The sequence below is a fragment of the Strix aluco genome, chromosome 1, assembly GCF_031877795.1.
Source record: "Strix aluco isolate bStrAlu1 chromosome 1, bStrAlu1.hap1, whole genome shotgun sequence".
Lineage (NCBI taxonomy): Eukaryota > Metazoa > Chordata > Aves > Strigiformes > Strigidae > Strix > Strix aluco.
This window is the reverse complement of record NC_133931.1, coordinates 9,541,388-9,560,741: the sequence shown is the minus strand read 5'-3', so window position 1 is coordinate 9,560,741 and position 19,354 is coordinate 9,541,388. Positions and strand designations below refer to the sequence as shown.

At 38.8% G+C, this 19,354-nt stretch overlaps 1 long non-coding RNA gene across 1 annotated transcript in view; it reads left to right on the top strand.

The window, feature by feature from the left end:
• Positions 1 to 16,110, top strand: part of LOC141932667 (uncharacterized) — a 29,687-nt gene extending 13,577 nt beyond the window's left edge. Inside the window, exon 3 of the long non-coding RNA XR_012625875.1 lies at positions 15,926 to 16,110. This is a non-coding gene — a long non-coding RNA (uncharacterized LOC141932667). The remainder of the gene's footprint in view (positions 1 to 15,925) is intronic.
• Positions 16,111 to 19,354: the final 3,244 nt, after the last annotated feature.

Sequence of the window (19,354 nt, the reverse complement as noted above, 5' to 3'; positions counted from 1 at the left end):
GGATGCAGATCACATCTTTGAAAGAGATCTAAGATCTTGTAAAAGCAAAGAGCTGGTGCAACTGCAATAGACTTTACACAGGCTGCACAGCTGGTTTCCACGCAGCCCTAGGGAGCCCTTCTCAATAAGCAACAATTGCAATGTCAGACGTAAAACCCAGACATCATGGGGTATAAATGCAGCACGCAGAAAGATGCTGACCCAAAATGAACTTCGTCATGTGGACTTGTTCTGCTTAATACAAACCTGGGAGCTGTAGGAGCTGAAGGATGACTGTGCAGACCTGAATATGTATCCTTTCCTCAGTGCTGATATTTCTTCTCCATTTCAGAGCTGCAGGATTCTTCCTCAACTACAGATGACCCTGATTTTTACCTTGCCCCAAGGAGAAGACAATGTTGTGCTTCACTGGAACTTTCATTTTGGGGACTTCAAAGTCCTTTAGAAACATAAAGGAATTTAGCCTCATATTCTTCTCTGAGGGTGAAACTTAATCCTATGAAGATTTGCTGATTGTGATTCAGGCAATAGCAACAAACTGGTAGGGAATAGGAGGGTGGGAGAAGGGCAATATTCACTGCAAAATGTAACGCAAACAGCAGACAAATACTTCTCAGGCTTAGGCAGTCACAAGAAGTCTTGCATCTCATTTCTTTTATCTCCAGACTTCAGAAAGCAGACCTTTCTCTGCAAATAACTGATGGGGTTGGATTTTGGGGTTTCTTTCCCAGGATGAATGGGAAAGCAACACATTAGGAGACAGTGTTATGTGCTTTTCTCTGTCGCAGAGTCTTTTTCCTATATTTTTCTTTTAAAATCTGAAGGTACTTTATGTTACACTCCTGAAAGAATCTGAATCCATGTCCATCCCCACTCTTCAGGGATGTACCTGGGAGCCAACAGGTACAGCCAGATGCCTGTGCTGCCTGTTGATAGGCATAGGGATCTCTCTGATCACCGCATCTATGATTGCCTGTGATTCTGCCAACACACAGAGGCACCACCAAAAAAACCCAAGATCACAACATCACTCCTTCCCTGTGCCCATGCGAGGCTCACAAACAAGGCATATGTGGGCACAGGTGGGCATCCAAAGCTGCATCCACTGCAGATGCTGCAACCAAAACTTTACTTGATCATCTAAATTCCACTTGAATCCCAATGACAAAATGTATCCTCTGAACTTGCTTAAAGACAGATTAACAGTAACAGATCTCTCAATGGCTTCCCTCTATGTAAGAAACAGTGCTCAAATTTTTCAAGTTATTTATATAAGCACCTTTATAGGTATTTCTGAAGATCTGTTTATGACAGAAGTACTTGATTCAAACAGCTACTGGCCTGAGTGGAAAGACTTTTTTTGCTTTCAGTAGTCTTTCCATCAGACCTGTGGAGACACACTTATTAAATAATTTATTCAGAGTAATCTGAACGTTACCTCTGAGTACAGCTGTTGCATTTGACTGTGTACTGTCAATCACAGAGATATAAACCGTGAAACGGACTGACACCTACAATGTCTTTCGTGTTGTTTGTAAAGACTGTCGTTCCTCTAAAGACTACACTGGTCAGGTAGCCTGAATAGGAGAGGCTCAGCATCAGCTCTTGGTCTGAAATCATTGCTGTCACTCTCAACTGGGCACAAATGGAAAGCAGTAATTAACTTGATTAGCCACACAACTGAGGAATAGGACTGTTTATGTCAGCGTACCTATCTAATCATAAAAGACTTTCTCCCTCTAAGAAAATTATCTACATTCAGATGAGATGGACTGGTCAAAAGATTATCTAGCACCATGGATTATGGCTCTGGTCCACTGTGGTAGGAGTCTTTTTTGTTTCTCTCCTTCTCTCCCACTAAAGCTAGACTGCTTTGTATCACACATTTATCACTGGTTACTCCTCCATTGCATCCCATATTGAACATTCCCTACAGCTCTGACTTGTTTTAATGCACACAAATTACAAACTGCTGGTTGATTTGTTGTGTTTTAGAGTAGCTGCTGGGTAGACATCCACCATAATGTTAAACAGTTAAAGTAGGATTGATGACTAAGTAGACCAAAAAAACCCTCCCAGTGAAATGCACAGGAAGCATATGATAAAAGTGAGGGTGTAAATGTGGGGCCAAGTATGGAGAGTATTTTTTTTACACATTGTTTTTACTCAGGCAAACCCATTGAGCTATTTGGAGTAGTAGCTTTTAGTCTATCATCAAATGCCATGTTTCTTTCTTCATCTGATTTCATATAAGAAAATTCACTGTGAGCTTTCGTAATTGAAATTTAATTCTTGACAACAGGAAGCAGCCCCCGACTACCACCTGCACCATTCAGATTTTTGCACTGAAAAAGCTTTCCCTAGATAGAAATTATAGCAGATCACAGATACACTTTTCTGCGGCATTTAACTCTTGCCTGTGTAATAGTTCCACTCAGCAATTTGCAATGAATTTGTGATGGATGATTTGGGAATGCTACCTATTATTGGTACTTCACTGCAAGTGGACAGTCACCCTTATTTCATCTAATTTTTGATGCACAGAGTATTCCCCCACAGTTTGTGTTGGGGAAATCTCCCCTGTTTCTTATATTTCAGTTATTCATTCTGTTTCTTACATTTCAGTTATTCATTCTGTTTCTTCCAAAGTGAATGGTAACCCTCTGAGTTTGTGGCATTTTCAGAAACAATGGAATACTGGCTTTCTTTGCTGTCAGCCTTCAGACATCCAGGGGGAGGTGTTACCTACTCCATGGCCTTTTCTTCACTAATGGGTAGAGCAGCACTTTCTATTCCGCACAGGTGGAGCAGAACAATAGCCTGTGGGAGAAGGAACAATTTGGTAAAAACTGTGTGAAACAACTGTGCAAAGCTCTTGCTATTTCAATGGGTTTCTTTAGGACAAACTTTAACTTTCTCAAGCAAAGATGGGTGAGACTAGCTTCCTGTGCAGCAAAGGTACATCATATTGCTGCCATTCGCACTAATGTCATTATAAAGACAGGGAGATCAGAGTGTGAATTGGAAACTTTTAGAAGTACTTTAGTCAGCTGCATTGTCCTCAACAATGCAAGGGCAAAAGTAGAGGTCTGGGCATTTTTTCCTTAAAATGCCTTCCCCACCACCATGCACCATCCTCACTGTCTTTGTAAATGTGGTCATTAGTGGTCTGAAGGCAAGCATGAGAATCTGAAAGTAGGAAGTACTAGCGCTTTCTTATGGCTTTCTTTTGTTGGTTTGACCAAAACAGCAAACCTGTTCACCACTTTTCTAAAAGTATTTTTGCCAGCACTGGCCTCTGAATGGGATAGGGAGTAGAAAGTTAATCTGGTGAAACACAAATGTTTGAGAAACCTTCTTTAAATGTTTTTTGGTGTCACTAGAAACTGTCACAATTTGTGGGGGCAATGTAAACAGAATGAAGACAATTTCAAAACACATAGCAAAAAAGTGCTTGTGGAGAACTCCTGTTCTGCCCCTCTTGAAGCCAGTAAATAGTGAGTGTGTGTTCCTGAACATGTTACCTTGCCCAGCACAGAATTACAGGTACACTGTAGCATGATGCATTTTTGGCCTCAGTGATGGATTTCTCTGGCAAATAAACTTATGTTTTCTGAGTTAATAGGAGACCTGACACTCTCTCTCCATATGTTCCTGTTGAAATGGGTAATTTGCATTTGTAATGCCAAACTTTCCTCCCATCTAGTTCATATTAAATTGTAATAATTTACCCGTTTAGCTGATAGCAGCTATCTCTGCAATCTGTTCCAACAAGGAGGCAAAGCATCAGCTTTAAACCCTTTTTTTCATCTAGGCTGTCTGAAAACAGCGAACACTACTGGACACTTACTTATACTGCAGGATATGTTCAAAAGCTGCAAATGTAAAGATGCACATGGTCAGCTACAACAATTGTAGCTAATTCCCTCTTCTTTTTAGGGACTAACAAAAGTAGAAGCGGCTTAATGGCAAAAGTAACTGAAGGTGATAAATGTCAGCAGCTTCAGCTCTTACATCATAATCCACAGGGACCAAGTGAGAGGGTGTCTGAAGGCTGGCTGACACCTGGCACAACTACATAGCCCTGTGGGATGTCACTAGAATTTACTGTTAGAATTCATCAATATTTCTGTCTCCCTATAACGTGTTTCTTAGCAGAAAAATCTTCAGACAAGTCTTGCTGAAATCATTCTTTTCTAGGAGTTCACAGATAGCACATACCATAATATCCTAAAGTTTAAATCTACATGGACCCATCAACTCTTTCATTTATTCTGGCTTCATGTGTCTCACCTCTCATCCAGGGCTAAATTAATTCCAGTAGTTAAGGTTGCCTAAAGCTTATCTGTCATTTTTAAAGCTGTGTTTTTCTCACCTATAATAAAAAAAGGTTAACAAAATGAACAGGGATGAATAGTTAGGGAAATGAGGAATTTATTTTTAAATGGATTAAAAGAGAACAGTTTGGGCAACCTGGAAAAATGAGGTCTGAGAGGGAGATGCTTACATTTGGGGTTTATAAATAGGTAGTACAAGGTCAAAGAACTATAATCTCAGAATAAATCTTTCTAAACTGAAAATTAGAAGGGCTCTAACAGCAAGGGAAGTTCTGTAAGGGTCATGGAGATAGTCATGGAGATGAGGAACCTGAATTATTTCAGTGGAAGAGATTAAATCATGGAAACTTGGAGTTTGGTTTGTTCAAGGGGAGATTGTAGGATAAGAAAAGGATGAGATAGGAGCTTGAAATTAAACTGTGTGATATCAGTATAAGATAATTTGTTTGACTTCCCAAAAAAGGGATGAAAGGAGACAGATCATTGTGAGTTTGTTATGCTCTGTTCATAACAGTATTTAATTAGTTCCGTGCATTCTTCCTGGGTCTACTGTTGCCTGTAGGCAGTGGAAAGAAATATTTTCTTGCTTGATGTCTAACTTTGCCTTTGGGAGACAGAGAAAATTGGTTCTCTTCTGAAATATCAGAGAGATTAGCTACAGCTGGAAAAGGTCCCCTGGGTAGAGTATTTTGGTGCATCAGTGACAGCCAGAAGCTTTTCAATGCCCCGTTAGCGGTGTCTTATTCACATGTTCCTGGTTAAATAGACCTCTCAGCTGGAGGTTGGATAAAACTTTCCTCTAACCAGAAAGACAAGGACCTTAGGGTTTTTTGCCTTCCTCTGTGCTTGGGGCATGATCCACTTACTGAGATTCTCTGCCATTTACAGCTATCATGCAGCGGCAAAGACCTGCAATATTGCTGATTATCCTGTTCTTTCCCTGGGGCACAGAGTGTAGTAGGCTAAGGGTCTCAGGTTTGTTGTGGGAGTGGAGAAATAATCTGTGCTTTAGGGTAGGCAGAGGTTGGGAAAAGTTCATGTGGACCTCTTGAAAGTTACTGGCTATTGCATGGCAACTTGTAGCTGTGTGGATGGGTCTCAAGGTCCTTGATGTCTCACCCAGACCTATGGTCTGAAGATATTCACCTGCACAAGTTAATTCAGGGTGAGTGTTCTGGATCAGAATTCAGACAGGTAGCATACAACTTTAGAGTGGTGATGAATTCAATCAATCATGCACAGATCCTGCAAAGACTTTTATTTTCATTTTGTACAGAAAAAGGCCTTGTCTACTTTTTCCATTGTAGAAAAGTGGGACCTGGATCAGACATGTACAGGACAAAAGGTAGGAGGCTTCTTGGTCTCCTGATGAGGAACTGTGGTGGGTTTGTGGGTGTTTTGGGATTTTTTTTGTCTTTGGTTTATTGTATTTTTTCTTCCACTCTTCTTTCACAAAATTTTCTCCTGAAATCACAGTTATAACATTTTCTCCTTGTCATTAAAAAATAATTATCCTTTCTTTGATGGATCTAATAATAGCAAGCAAAAAATAAGGGAAGTGTATATGTTTCTCCTTTTCCAGCTGGTTTGCAATGCTAAATATAAATTCTCTTGTACAAGAAGAATATTTGGGTTCATTTCTCTTTTCCACTGACCATGACATTAAATTTGCAGCGAGGAAATACTTTCAGTTTACTTTTGCATCCTTGATACAGGAGACAAAATTAAAGCAAAATAGAATGCATGACTAATTTGCCAAATGCAAAGTCCTTTCTCTCCTATGACTTATCAAAAAGTCCATGCCACCCACAACAAGGAAACAAAAAAACTTCTTATATATTTTCAGTTTAAGATAGGCACACTCAGATCTACATTTTATGAAGGCTGAATTGCCATCTTGTCTTCATTAACTATGTGAGGAATGAAAGGGGCCTATTCCTGAATGGTAGGATTCCTTGTTGAATGTCCAAAGTCTGAGCTATTGGTTGTCAGTCTTCATCATCTCCCTATCTCTTCTATCTAGACAGTATAAACTATTCAGGGGGAAAAAATGTTACTTTTTTTTTTGGTTTCTGGTGGGTCTGGTATGATCAGGAGTGTCCCAGTGGGATTTTTTCCATTATCATAGTCTTGCCCTTCCTGTTGGGCCAGAGCATTCGTAGGTGGTGGTTGGGTTCTCTCTTTAGCTTTACCGCACACATCTTTTCTCTGTGGGATAATAAGAAGGTAAGTGTGTGCATACTCATAGGCCCTAATGGGCCTTGACACTCAGAAATACAGAAATCTAACAGCATACTTTACAGTGGCCTGTAGTTGAGATAAAATTTGTTAGATTAAAAAAAATAGCAGTTATAATTAACTCTTATTTTAAACGGAACCAGCACGACATTTTCACTTAAATAAATCTTATGAGCCAGAATGTGTTATATTGAATTAACACCTTTATAGGCTATGTGCTTTTTAAAGCAAGTACATAAATTAACAATATTCCAAAGGACAAAACCCTGTCTTTCTTGAATGCACAATATGAAACCTTATTTTCCAAGTTTTCCATGGTGTCGGTGATTTTATTTTATTTATTTTTTTTTCGTCTGAGAGGGGTTGATTTTCACATCTCTTGCCCATGAAGGGAAAAGCTCTCAGTCACTTCAGTGGATCATCCAACTTCTGTGGCTGCCTTTGCAGGCTCTTACTTTTGCTGATGTCCATTGCTTCTATTGTAAGCATCCTTCAAGGCTCAGGCTCTGTGACTGCCAGGCTGCAAGGCCATTGGGAGCTTGAAAATTTGTCATGAACAAGATGAGAATAATGTCAGTTCATCTGATTGACATATCTGTTAGCTCTAGATCTTGGGTTAGTGTATCCTAGTACCTGGGCATACGTGGGTGGATATGACAAACAGACTCATGAGGCAAGGGAGGAATGGCTTAAAAGCCAGAAAAAACATTTGTGGTTACTATGGAAACACAACTCTCTTGGGCCTTCTGCACACAACACAAAGTTTCTTTCTGAGACCTTTGTAAATCTGGTCTTCTTTTCTTGCTACTGTAAGGCAGGAGTGGTTTCATTCACAGTATTTAAGAATGTAGCTGACACCAATAAAGATATTTTCCAGTTCATCTTCAATTGATGTTGTTAATCCATGCTGTTTACAACCTGAGTGATGTTGATTTTAGGGTGTAGGTAGGTTTCAGGGAGTGTATCCGATCAGACAAAAACCTCATATGATGCAAGAGTATGTTAAATATGTGAAACTATCTGTTTCTGGTAGTTTAGGAGTTATTATTCTGTCTCCTTTACAAAGCATTTGGAATTTTAAAGGTTAAATATGCAGAAATAAAAAAATAATCTTTCATTATTTTATTTTATTCATTACCAGAGAAATGGGAACCAGCACTTTGCTATGAGATTTAAAAGTGTGTTATACTCGCTTAGCCATTTTTCTATCATCTTTTCTTCTTTTGATGTTAATCACAAGCAGCTAGAACCAGAAGATAATGAAGAATTAAAAGATTAGAGATATGGAAAGTTTACACATTAAAAGCAAAGTCAAAGTGCAAAGAAACCACAATGACTGAGATAATGAGAGTGAGGAATATAATCCTTCTTCAACCAGTGAGATAGAAAAATATCCCCATAGCACTTCCACACAGGAGGACATAGTGCTGCTTACCTCTGGTGGGACAAAAATAACATCTAAGATGTATGGAAGACTTAAGAAATTAAGCTAAACTATTCTGGACAGAACTCAGTGATCCTCTCCATAGTGTTTACTGAGAAGAAAAAAAATGTCCCCAAACAAGTGGCAGACTAGCACAGCATTCAAAGATCTTGAGCATTAACAAGTCCCATTGATAAAATCTGGGGTGCTAGAGTCCCCTGGACCTTTAGCTGTGCTAAAGTTAATAGACCTAAATGTATAAGTGTAAATGGATAAGCCATGAGTGAAAGGAAGGAGTTCTGGATGAGTAGTTCAGACAGTTTAACAGTTTAACAGACAACAGACAAGAGTTTAATAGACAACCAGAGTAACTTAGGTAGTAAAATATTAGATGCTGTTTGCATTGTAGAAGCTCTGTGTTATTCCATGTGGTTTTCTACCACTTCCCCAGAAAGGCATTGGTCTCCTATGCATTTGGCATCATAGCTGCCAGCTCTGTCCATGTCTCAGATATTTTACAATTTTACGCCAGATGCTTAGGCAGGGAGGGATTCAAAGGCCCAAAACATTTGGTGAGTTGAATCCCACTGTGGAGCAAAATGGTCCATTGTCGCTGTGGGAAAGCACTTCTCTGGCCCCAGAGGCTCATCTTCCTTGCACATGGGATGTTAATACTGGTGTCCAGTGAGGAGCTTTCTGCACTTCAGGCACAAAGTGTTAGCAAGGGAGGAATAACAAAGCTGCACCTCAGCATCTGAAAACACAAGTATATTGTGTGTTCAAGCATCAGAGAACATAATCATGTCTAAAACACACTTTGGGTCACTTTTGAAGAATTTTTTTTCAGCAGCTGTACAAACTAGTTAAAAGTCAATAAAATGGGCAAAAATATTAATTGTCTGATGTCTTCTAAAATATTTTTTGAGTAAGGCCTAGAGCGAGTACTGAAATATTGAAATAAACCTTTTGAGCAATATGGGCTTGAATCTGCCTCTTTTATTTCTCCTCTTTTTCTATACACTGAGCTTGGTGAGCCAAGACAGTCCTGCAGAGTTTTCACTTCAGGCTTGCTGTTTATATGTTGGATCTATTACATTGTAGTGGCAATAAATCTTGTCCAATCAACCTTAGAAATGTGCCGCTCTTTCTAACCACTGTTATCACTGGGAAAAACAAGGGCAGACAAAAAGATCATGGACCATCTTGTTCTTCCTGATGGAAGGGCTAAGAAGGTGACATTTATGCTGTTCAGTCATGAAGTTGCCAGTTGAGTGAACAATGATCATACCTACTCTCTTGTTGTTTAGTAAAGAGTAGTATTTTCTGTAATGAAGACAATTATGCTTCTCTTCTGTGTAAGAGGGTACTTTTGAATCTGATAAGTTCTGGAAAAATGTGTGGAATAAAACTTTAAAAGACATCTACTTGATGTTACTGGTATTTCTACTTGGCAATTTTCCACTTCATAAACAGACAAGGCATTCCAAAATAATAGCTATGGAACAATAGAAGCGTTGTTTTTCATTTCCACCACATATAATGCAGTGATCTTACTGTGAAAGTTTGTATACTTTATTCTGTTAGCAATCATCTGTACCATCCAGACTATGCAATAACTTCTGTTGTTGCTGCTGTTGAGTGACATTTTTAATCTCAATTTCAAGCCAGAAATAACATTTTGGAAGCCTCTTGAGTACATAAAGGATTTCTGGTACAAGTGTCAGAGAAAATAGACTTAATCAGCAGAAATTATCTGCAGAGATCTGTCAGTCTATAAAATAATGAAAATTTTATTGCAGTCATTGTTTAAACTTCGGAAGTACGAAGCTGGCCTGCCAGAAATATTCAAAATTTGATGCTCCTATTAAAATTTGAATGTTTCACCAACATTTAACAGATTTTTTTAACCCCTGCATTTCCTTCATTTAGTAAGCTGTGCTCTTGCCACAGTACTAATGAACATATATTTTGAAGTCTCCTTGACTAAACTGGATTTAAGTATTATAAATCTTTCAGAACTGAATTATTGCCAGTCTTCTTTGAGAACTGCCAAATACTTTGAAATACTTTCCAGGAGGATATAAGTCCTTACTGTGGCTGTTTGTTTTCAAAGAGCTATCCCTGGCAAACAAACAATAATAAACTAGAAAAAACATCACTAATGTTTCAGGAAAAGAAATAAACAAAAAAACCCCAAACAAACAATTAAAAAAAAACCACCACCAAAGAAAAAGAAAGAAAATAACAAAATATGACCTCAGAAAATCCAGAGCATCAACATGTAGTTTAGATACAGTCCAACTGTGGTGATGTCCATCACCAGTGCATATTCATTGACTTACGTCTGCAGAGTGGCAAATGCAAGTCAATGAATGGTACCAGGATGACACATTAAGGCTTATCAATAGATAATGTCATTTCTCAAATTAGTACTGACTGGATGCATCAAATCTCCTCTTTTTCTATGCACATAAAGAACATCAGCTCAGTATGTTTACTGTGGTATTTTCTTGTCACTGAAAGTAGAATATTAAACTTCCATTTCTTATGCTGAAATTATTTTCTTCTGTTGGCTGATATAAGCACCTATTTGAGATCTGATTCAAAGACAAGACCCAATCAGTAGGTGTTCTTGGAGATCCTAGTGAGGGCACTAATTAAACTATGTGCTTTGAAATATTTTTCCTGTGTTCTCCAGAATCCACTGAAATTGCCATTAGGAGGCCTGCTAACCACGGGATGAAGACTGCTTGTGTCAAAAGACTTTCAAACTGCTTTTATTTAGGAGAATGATTTTTAATTTTTTAATTACTTTTTAATCATGTAAGTATGGCGGAAAGATACATCTCATTTTAGAAAAAGATGTTTACAGCGAGGATCAGACTGCCAGAGGTCTTTACCTTATTCCATCCTATGAGATCAGAAGTACCTCACAAGTTCCCACTTCTGAAAATCAAGCTGGGTTCCTATTTTCCATTTTTTGGTGTATTTGAATGTCCTGTCCTTAGAAGCTCAAACTCTTTTGACCTTTAATGAAAAAGCCTTGCTCAGCAAAAGTGCTCAAGGGTCTCATTCACATTTAAATCATCAAATGAAGTGAATGCTCTAAAACTTCTGGACCAATCTGGATCCAAGATTCCTACTTTGTTATTTTGGGGGTTTCAGTTTTGGGTTTTGGTGGTTTTTTTAATTGATAATAACATGGAAAGAATATTCAGAGAAATGTAATGTGTAGAGTAACACTTGGACAGTTATTCTTTCTTGCCATTCTTAGGGACTCCAAAGTTTATCAGTACTTCCAAACACCTGTCTGGTTTATGCAATCTTTTTTTTTAATGTAATGGGCCCATAATATTCAGAAAACTAATTTTATTTTATTTTCTTCTTCTATTTTTTTTTCCCCACACAGTGGATATTCCCTTAAGGGGAAAAACAACTTTTGCTGAAGGAAAGAATAACTAGGGTTCAGAGAGATGAGTATTGAAAATGCACAGGAGACTTTTTAATATGAGATTGCATAGCAGATACACGTTTGTAAAGCAGTAATTACTTACATTTCTGTGTGAAGACAAACATGGAAGAGACATAATGACTTTGAGGGGTTTTCAGTGACAGTTCCTAAAAATAATGCAGGAGTCATAAACACAACCTACAAGCAGCCTTCTTCATCTGTCTGACAATTTGCAAACTCCCAAGGGATTTCTGATGATGTTATGCCCCAAGCTGTTGATCATCATCCTGGTATGAATCAGATCAGCTCATTAGAAAATGCCCATAATCCAGGGGGGGCACCAAAATGTAGGACAAGATCATTAATTTTGACAGAAATATGGAATTTACATCTATGTTGTTAAGATGATGTCAACAAAGCCTCCTTCCATCTGAAGCAGGGGAACAGAAATGGAGAAGGTTGTTTGATTTTTGTCAATAATAGCATATTTGCTGAAAAATGCAGTTTTAGAATCACAGAAAATAAATAGGAATGCTATTTAAAATGGGCAGAGAATTCTGACTAAAATAAAACATATTTCTTTTAAAAAACCATTTGTTTCTATATATTTTGATGGAAACGGTTTGATTTTTCGTTTTGAAACAGCATGCATTTTTAAAATTCAGCTTGCCTTTAAGCGTATAAAAAAAGCTTTAAAATTAAGACACCCTCTAAGTTTGTTCATGATTGATTGGGGGATTTTTTGTTTAAAAGAGGAAAAGCAAGAATATATAATTTTGAAGCAATGAGGTTTTTTGGGTTTCCGTTCTCAGCTTCTTCAGCTCACCTGACAAATTGATCTCTTACTCATGAACACCATGTCCTGTGCTGGAGAACATTACACACTTCCACCCTGATTATCCATTTTCAGGAAGGTGGTATACATGTGGACTAATTCAGATGAAGGCACGTCTAGTGCTTTTAGCAGATTATTCTTGATTTACAATAGTTTATAGAGAGAAAAAGGTCATGTTTTGTTCTAGTTTGTTTTGGTTTAATACAGATCATTTAGGTAAAACTAACAGTTGTTATCATGGCTAAAAATGGGAGGGAAACTGTAAATCACTAGAACTGAACACATAGTCTTGAATCTTGAGCTGAAGTTTCTAATCATAGGTTATGAATGATGCTTAGTATTTATAGAATTAAATGGAATTTAGATGACAAACAGCTATTCTTTTCTCATTCCTGGTGTAACAGACTCCTATTTTTCTCTCATCAGAGCAGAGAGAGGAACTGATAATATGTCAGTCATTAATGAAAAGGTCTTGATAATGAATAATTTACTATTCTTGGAGATGTTTATGAAAATTAAGTCTCACCAAGGGTATAACTCCACAGCATCTCGAGTGAATCAGAAAATACGCTGTTGTAAGTAGTTTCAAAATTTGGCAAAGAGCAAAGAGAACTTTCTGTATGACAGTTTGTTTTAACATAGCTGAAGGCTGTCATTTGTGTTTATACTGAATATAATTGAGCTAAACAGCACTAACATGATGACAGAGAGATGGACAAGACAATGCTTCCATCACTGGGAAGGTAAAATGTGCTTAAGAATTCACAAGTCCTCACTAAAGATTTCCAAAAATACCTAGTGATTTTGAAGGCCTTGTTCACTGATCACACCACTTCCAGGAAAAGTAGTTGCAAGAAAAGTCAAGTTGCCCTTCACTTTTCAAGAAAAGTAGCCCTTGAGGATCAGACCTGTTCAAGATGTGTTGAAATGAAACTCCAGTTAGGGGCTGAAAACAGCCACATGCTTTTGGAAGCACTTAGCTTGGATAGAGGTAGGTCAAATGGAGAGCATCCCCATCTGCCTGTTAGTGTCTTGGCACTGCTAGCTATTGCTGTGTGGCTGCCCAGCAGTGGAAGACTGCAATCCCATGGTGCTCAAAGAAGCAGGGAGATGTTGATGGAGAAAGTGAGAACAAGCCCAGGTGTTGCCTGGCCTTGCAGATAGTGCTGTCAGCAGGGACTGAATACTAGGAGTCAGTTCAGAGCTCAGCAACTCACTGTGGATGTTGGAGGAGGTAATTCTCCACTACCTCTGACTCAGTCTCAGTCTGTATATACACATGTCAAGAAACCACAGCCCAACAACAAGCAGTAGTAATGCCGCTTCCTGATCCAACCAGAGGTGAGTGGGACAGCACTCAGCAAGGACCCTGCAGTTACTGAAACCCCTGCTCCAGCTCTGTGAAGCAGGTCAAACGGCAGTGCTGCTCCACTCAACAGGCTCTTAAAGGAACCAGCTGGCTTATTCACAGCCATTCCTCTCTTCCATTGCCTATAACTCGTGTTTGAACAACTTGCTATTTGCTCCATAGGTATCTGATCCCTCCCTGCTTACATGGAGCTGGTATTGTAACCATGATTGCAGGCAACCTGCTGTATTTCTTCTCACCAGCTTCTGCATTGCAATAATTTTATTTTTTTTTTTCTATGCTGAAACAACAGTTCTCACCCGCTTGACTTTAGGTGTTCGTCATTAATTCTCTACCTAACTTTTTTTTGTCCTTAAGATCCCTTCCTTTGCATGACCGTGTTGAAAGCTGGGGGTGCAGGAGTCTGGGAGGTGAATGAACAGCATTGTACAACACTGACAGCTCCAAGGCTTTTCTGATGTTGTGCAGCTGTACATGCCATCTAAAGCAAGGAGTTTAGGAACAATCGTTTAAAGGGATGGCTTGGAAACTTGCTATATAGCTGAAACTGGCCAATTCATGCTTCCTAATCCACATGCACCAACATTCACTCACAGCAATTTACAGTCTCTTTCCCATTTCTCTAAAACACATTGCTGTACTATAAACGTGAATTACTTACAACTGTTACTGTTACTGCCAAAAAATAAAAACCTCCAGCCAGATTTATTAATGTCATTTGAAGAATCATAAATACTCTCAAATTAACTGCATTTCCTTACTGTGGCTGAATCATAACTATTCAGAAATGTTTTACCTTCATTCTTCTAAATTGTGTTCCCTTCCAGTCATAGATCTTTAGGCTAAAATGTCTCAGATCATCTGATTCATTTTCTTTTTGTAGGAATTAAAATTCAAAGCATAACCTTACAGGACTCTGAAAATTGCTTCCTGATTTCATCTTTAAACCAGCATTCTGTTTTTTTAATCTTCTAGGGCAATATCTAGAATAATGTAACTGTTGAAAATATGAATAATATGGGTGTCACTTCCATACCCTTTGGCTTGGAAAAAGGAGAATGTTTTGCTTTTTAACACAGAAGAGTCCAATCTGTTGCAGCTATAATAGTTGGAAGAAGCAGAGGGGAAAAGCTTCCCTGTAATGTAAGTAAAGGACAGCCTTATCTTATCTTCTGTCTTATACAGCAAGAAAATTGTTGTCTAGTCACTGAGCAGGTCTTCAGTCAAGAAAGAGCAGATGTTGGGTGTGAAATTAAGAGAATTGTTTCATCCCGGATGAATATGTGGCATCTGCTCCAAGTGGAAAAGCCTGAGAGATCAGTAACAACAACACCAAAAAAGGAAAACATCTCCTTTTTTTTCCCCTTTCTCTCTATCACAAGCACTCATACAAGCTCTGAACAATGTCTGAAACAACTAAGAGCTTTGACAAAGCTTGATGTAATGTGGATGCTGGACTAGCTCCAATGAAAAATGCAAGTATCTTATGGTTAGGGGCTAAAATTCTGCCTAAGATAAGTGGCGAGATTTGTGGCAGCACTTGGGAACATCAGGTCCCTTTGCAGTTCCAGGAATGACCCAGGTTTCTCAGGAGAAGATAAGAGAGTAGTTAAACCAAGCCCAGAACTGCTGAGATGCCCTGGCAGGGGATGCTAACCTGGACTATAAACCCTGGGCTCTGATTATTGCTACAAAGATAGCTAGCATTGGGTTTTTTTCTTCCAATAGCTCTTTAATGTAAAATATGCACAAGTTTTTCTCAGCCCGGGTAAGACCCCAGACTTCTCCTTTCCCAGTTTGGTACCCTAGCCACTAGGAGGTTTAGCCTGTTTCCTCACAAAGTCACACAAAGCCTTATTATATCAGCAGTTCCCTGGGCTCTGGTAAATACAGTGAGTCAACTACCACTTTTTGGCTAGCAGAGAGAACTGTTGCACAAAAAAGCCAGGAACCCGACCATGACTGAGAAAACAGATCATGTATTCTTGTAAGTAAGAATATAGAGAGTCAGATCTGTACAGCATGTATGAAAAGCAAGACCCATGGGAGAATAAAAGCCCTTTTGGCACAATGTGTGAGATGGTATATTCTAGTCAGCTTAATTAGAGAGTTTTTGAACAACAGAGGTGTCAAAAAGACCATATCTGATGGTGATGGAGAACTTCAGCTTTCTTTATGAAAATTTTATAACAGTAAAATCACTCATCAAGTTTTGAAATGTACCAAAACCTTTTTGTTTTCCTTTTTTTTTTTTTTTTTTTTTTTCCCCCAGGAGCTAGAGAAGTCAACTAGAAGAATGACTATTTCAGCTTTCTTTCCAGCTAATTAGGAGGAACTGACTGAGGATCCAAAAGTAAATGGTAATCTGGGAGAAAATTACTGTGAAGAATAACATTCACTACCCTAAGGAATGGGTGAAAAGGACCAGTAGAGTAAGGCTAGAAAGGAATTTGTTCACTTTGTAGGCAAGGAGGTTGGATCTTTGGGGAAAATAGTCCAATTCAAAGAAGGCAGGTGATCTGTTAGATTGTATCACATACTGAGAAGTAAACTCCCCTAATGCTAAGAACAGGTAGGAAGCAAAGTGGAGTGAGAGATGGTTATGGCTGAATGAAGAGTCCTTAAAAGGTTTGAGAATAACAGTATTAAAAAACTGTACAAAATGTAAAAATAAGACTGGATGACTAAGAATGAACAAAAAACCAGAAAAATATACAAAGTAAGTTATTTCTAGTGAGGGAAAGAAAAATCTGTACAAATACTTTTGAAGCAAGAGAAAAAAAAACAACAAGGAAAAGAGAAGTTCACTACCAGACAGGGAAGAAAATCCTGACAAAAGGCTAGTGACACACAGAAGGCTACAGCAGTGTTTGCCTTCTCTGTAAGGCCTCATTACAAAGGTGACTTATGACCCAAAGTCAGAATGGGATTCAACAAAGACAGTGAAGAATCAGAGAAAAAGCATTTAAGGAATATTTAAGGAAGACTGGTATAAACAACTCAGCAGCTCAGCTGAAATCACTCTGCAGTATTTACGGGAGTAGCTGTCTAGTCACCACATCATTTGTTGGTATCTTTGGTAGCACGAGGGATGGGTGGCAGTGAGAACTGAAGAGAGGCAAACATCTGATCCGTCTTTAAAAAGAGAGAAGGATCTCACAGAGAAGTTCAGGTGGCTCAGCCTCACTTGGGCTGTTGGAATGAGACTCTTAACTCATCGCTATTACATAAGCATTAATAATAATAAAGTGGTAAGAACCAGCCAGCACAGAGTTTTCAAAACAAGTCAAATCAAACCATTCTAATGTGGGAGGAAGGCGAAGGAGGTGCAGATAGTCTAGATAATTTGCATTGCAGATAACTTTTAAACTTGAATTTTTAAGGGTTTGACACTGTCTCCCTTTATATTCCTATAAACCAGCCAGGGAAAAATGTTCTAGATAAAATCATATTTGAACAAGTGATTGGTGAAAAACACCTGTAGAGTATTTTAGTGGGAGGTTACAGCAAACTGAAAGGGTACTTTATTTGCTTCTGTGTGTGGCATTTTTATTAATAAGTGTTGGAATCAAGCACATACTGATGAAATACTGGGATGACCTGCCAGTGAAATGAAGGTTGAACTGTGCACAATACTTTACCCTGCAAATGTGGCATGAGCCAATAAAGTTACACTGGTGCAGAAAGGTCAAGTGTATTTCTGTGGGGCATCAACAGCTGTGTTGCATGTGAAAAAAGAAAAGTGGTAAACATTCTCATTGACTCAATGTTTATGAGGTCTCAACTGTAGTACTGGGAAACCTCAGTGCAGAAAGGGAAGAGATATTGCCCAGTCCTGATTATCCTCGTTAATATACCTCTTTTAAGGAGCTGCCAGTTCTCTTTAACACTTTTTGTGTAGATTGGCCTCCCATAAACCCTAATCTGTCAATTCTCTGCATGTATTGAAGTCCACTGTCTTGCACTCTGTTGTTTTATCTCTTTTTATTGTTCTTTCTTTATAGTCTAAGGGTTGTGAAACCTGTCATTTCACTGACTCTTTTAATCTTTCCATTCTTCAATCATTATTCCTTTTCTATTAGAAATAGGTCTGGTAAAGCCTCTAACTATTTGTTATTTTAAGTTTCCCTACCGAAAAAAAACAACTTTCCACTGCATTCCAAGGATTGGATGAACTGAATTCTTTTTCCAGAAGTCCCCTAGGAAATGAAAGTTTGGGTTTTTTAATCAGACCAGTTTTCTGTAGAACTTCACCAGTTTCTCTCAAGGAGTCTGACCCATCTGGATTTTAGTTTGATATCCTGTACAAGATTCCCTCTATGACAGCCACAATGTTCTCCTTCTTTCTTAATTATCAGACATTTTCAGCAGTTCTAACCCTCTAGATTTTTGATTGACAGCCAGCTGAACATGAGCCAGCAGTGTGCCCAGGTGGCCAAGAAGGCCAATGGCATCCTGGCTTGCATCAGAAATAGTGTGGCCAGCAGAGACAGGGAAGTGATCTTACCCCTGTACTCGGCACTGGTGAGGCCGCACCTCGATGACTGTGTTCAGTTTGGGGCCCCTCACTACAAAAAGGACATTGAATTACTCGAGCGTGTCCAGAGAAGGGCAACGAAGCTGATGAAGGGTCTTGAGCACATGTCGTATGAGGAGCGGCTGAGGGAACTGGGGTTGTTTAGTCTGGAGAAGAGGAGGCTGAGGGGAGACCTCATCGCCCTCTACAACTACCTGAAAGGAGGTTGCAGGGAGCTGGGGATGAGCCTCTTTAACCAAGTAACAAGTGATAGGACAAGAGGGAATGGCCTCAAGTTGCGCCAGGGAAGGTTTAGACTAGATGTCAGGAAGTATTTCTTTACAGAACGGGTTATTAGGCAGTGGAATGGATTGCCCAGGGAGGTGGTGGAATCCCCATCCCTGGAGGTGTTTAAGAGTAGGGTCGATATAGCGCTGAGAGATATGGTGTAGATGGGAACTGGCAGTGCTAGGTTAATGGTTGGACTAGATGATCTTCAAGGTCCTTTCCAACCTAGTTGATTCTGTGATTCTGTGATTTCTATTCTGTACTTCTGAATATCTAAGAATATAATCAGAACATAAGAATATGTGGCTTCTTAAACAGGTAAAGATGTGGAAATCTTTGCCACAAGGCTTAGCTTGGATAAAAGTGACTGTGAACAAAGTGAATGTCTCAATTTTTCCTTAGTTTCTAGGCTGTCAGTCAGAGCACCATTTTCTCTTATTTACCCTTTTAACTTTTCATATCTACTCATATCTACAGTACTATATATCTACAGTTTTCATATCAACACATCCTATTTAGAAAGTCTTCTCCAAGTTTTAGCAAGCCAGAGCTGCCCTTGTTTTCTTTCTGTCTTTCATCCACATGACATATTTCATTTTAATTAAAAGGTTTAAAGGCAATCATCTGGGGCTTGAAGAAGCAGAAGTGTCAGCCATCTTCCAGTATAAGGAGGGCAATGATAAATTATTCTAGGTATTGAGTAGTGGAGGACAAAAAATATTAGGATCACTTTTTCAGCAAGAGACTCAATACATATTAAAAAAAGTTTCCAACTCTAAGACAGATGAAACATAGGGATGGATTTTGTGGAATATGCTTCACTAAGAGATTGAAAAAGATGGGTTAGATGAACATCTGTTGGCAGTCCTCTAGATCTGTTTGAAAGATTAATATCGT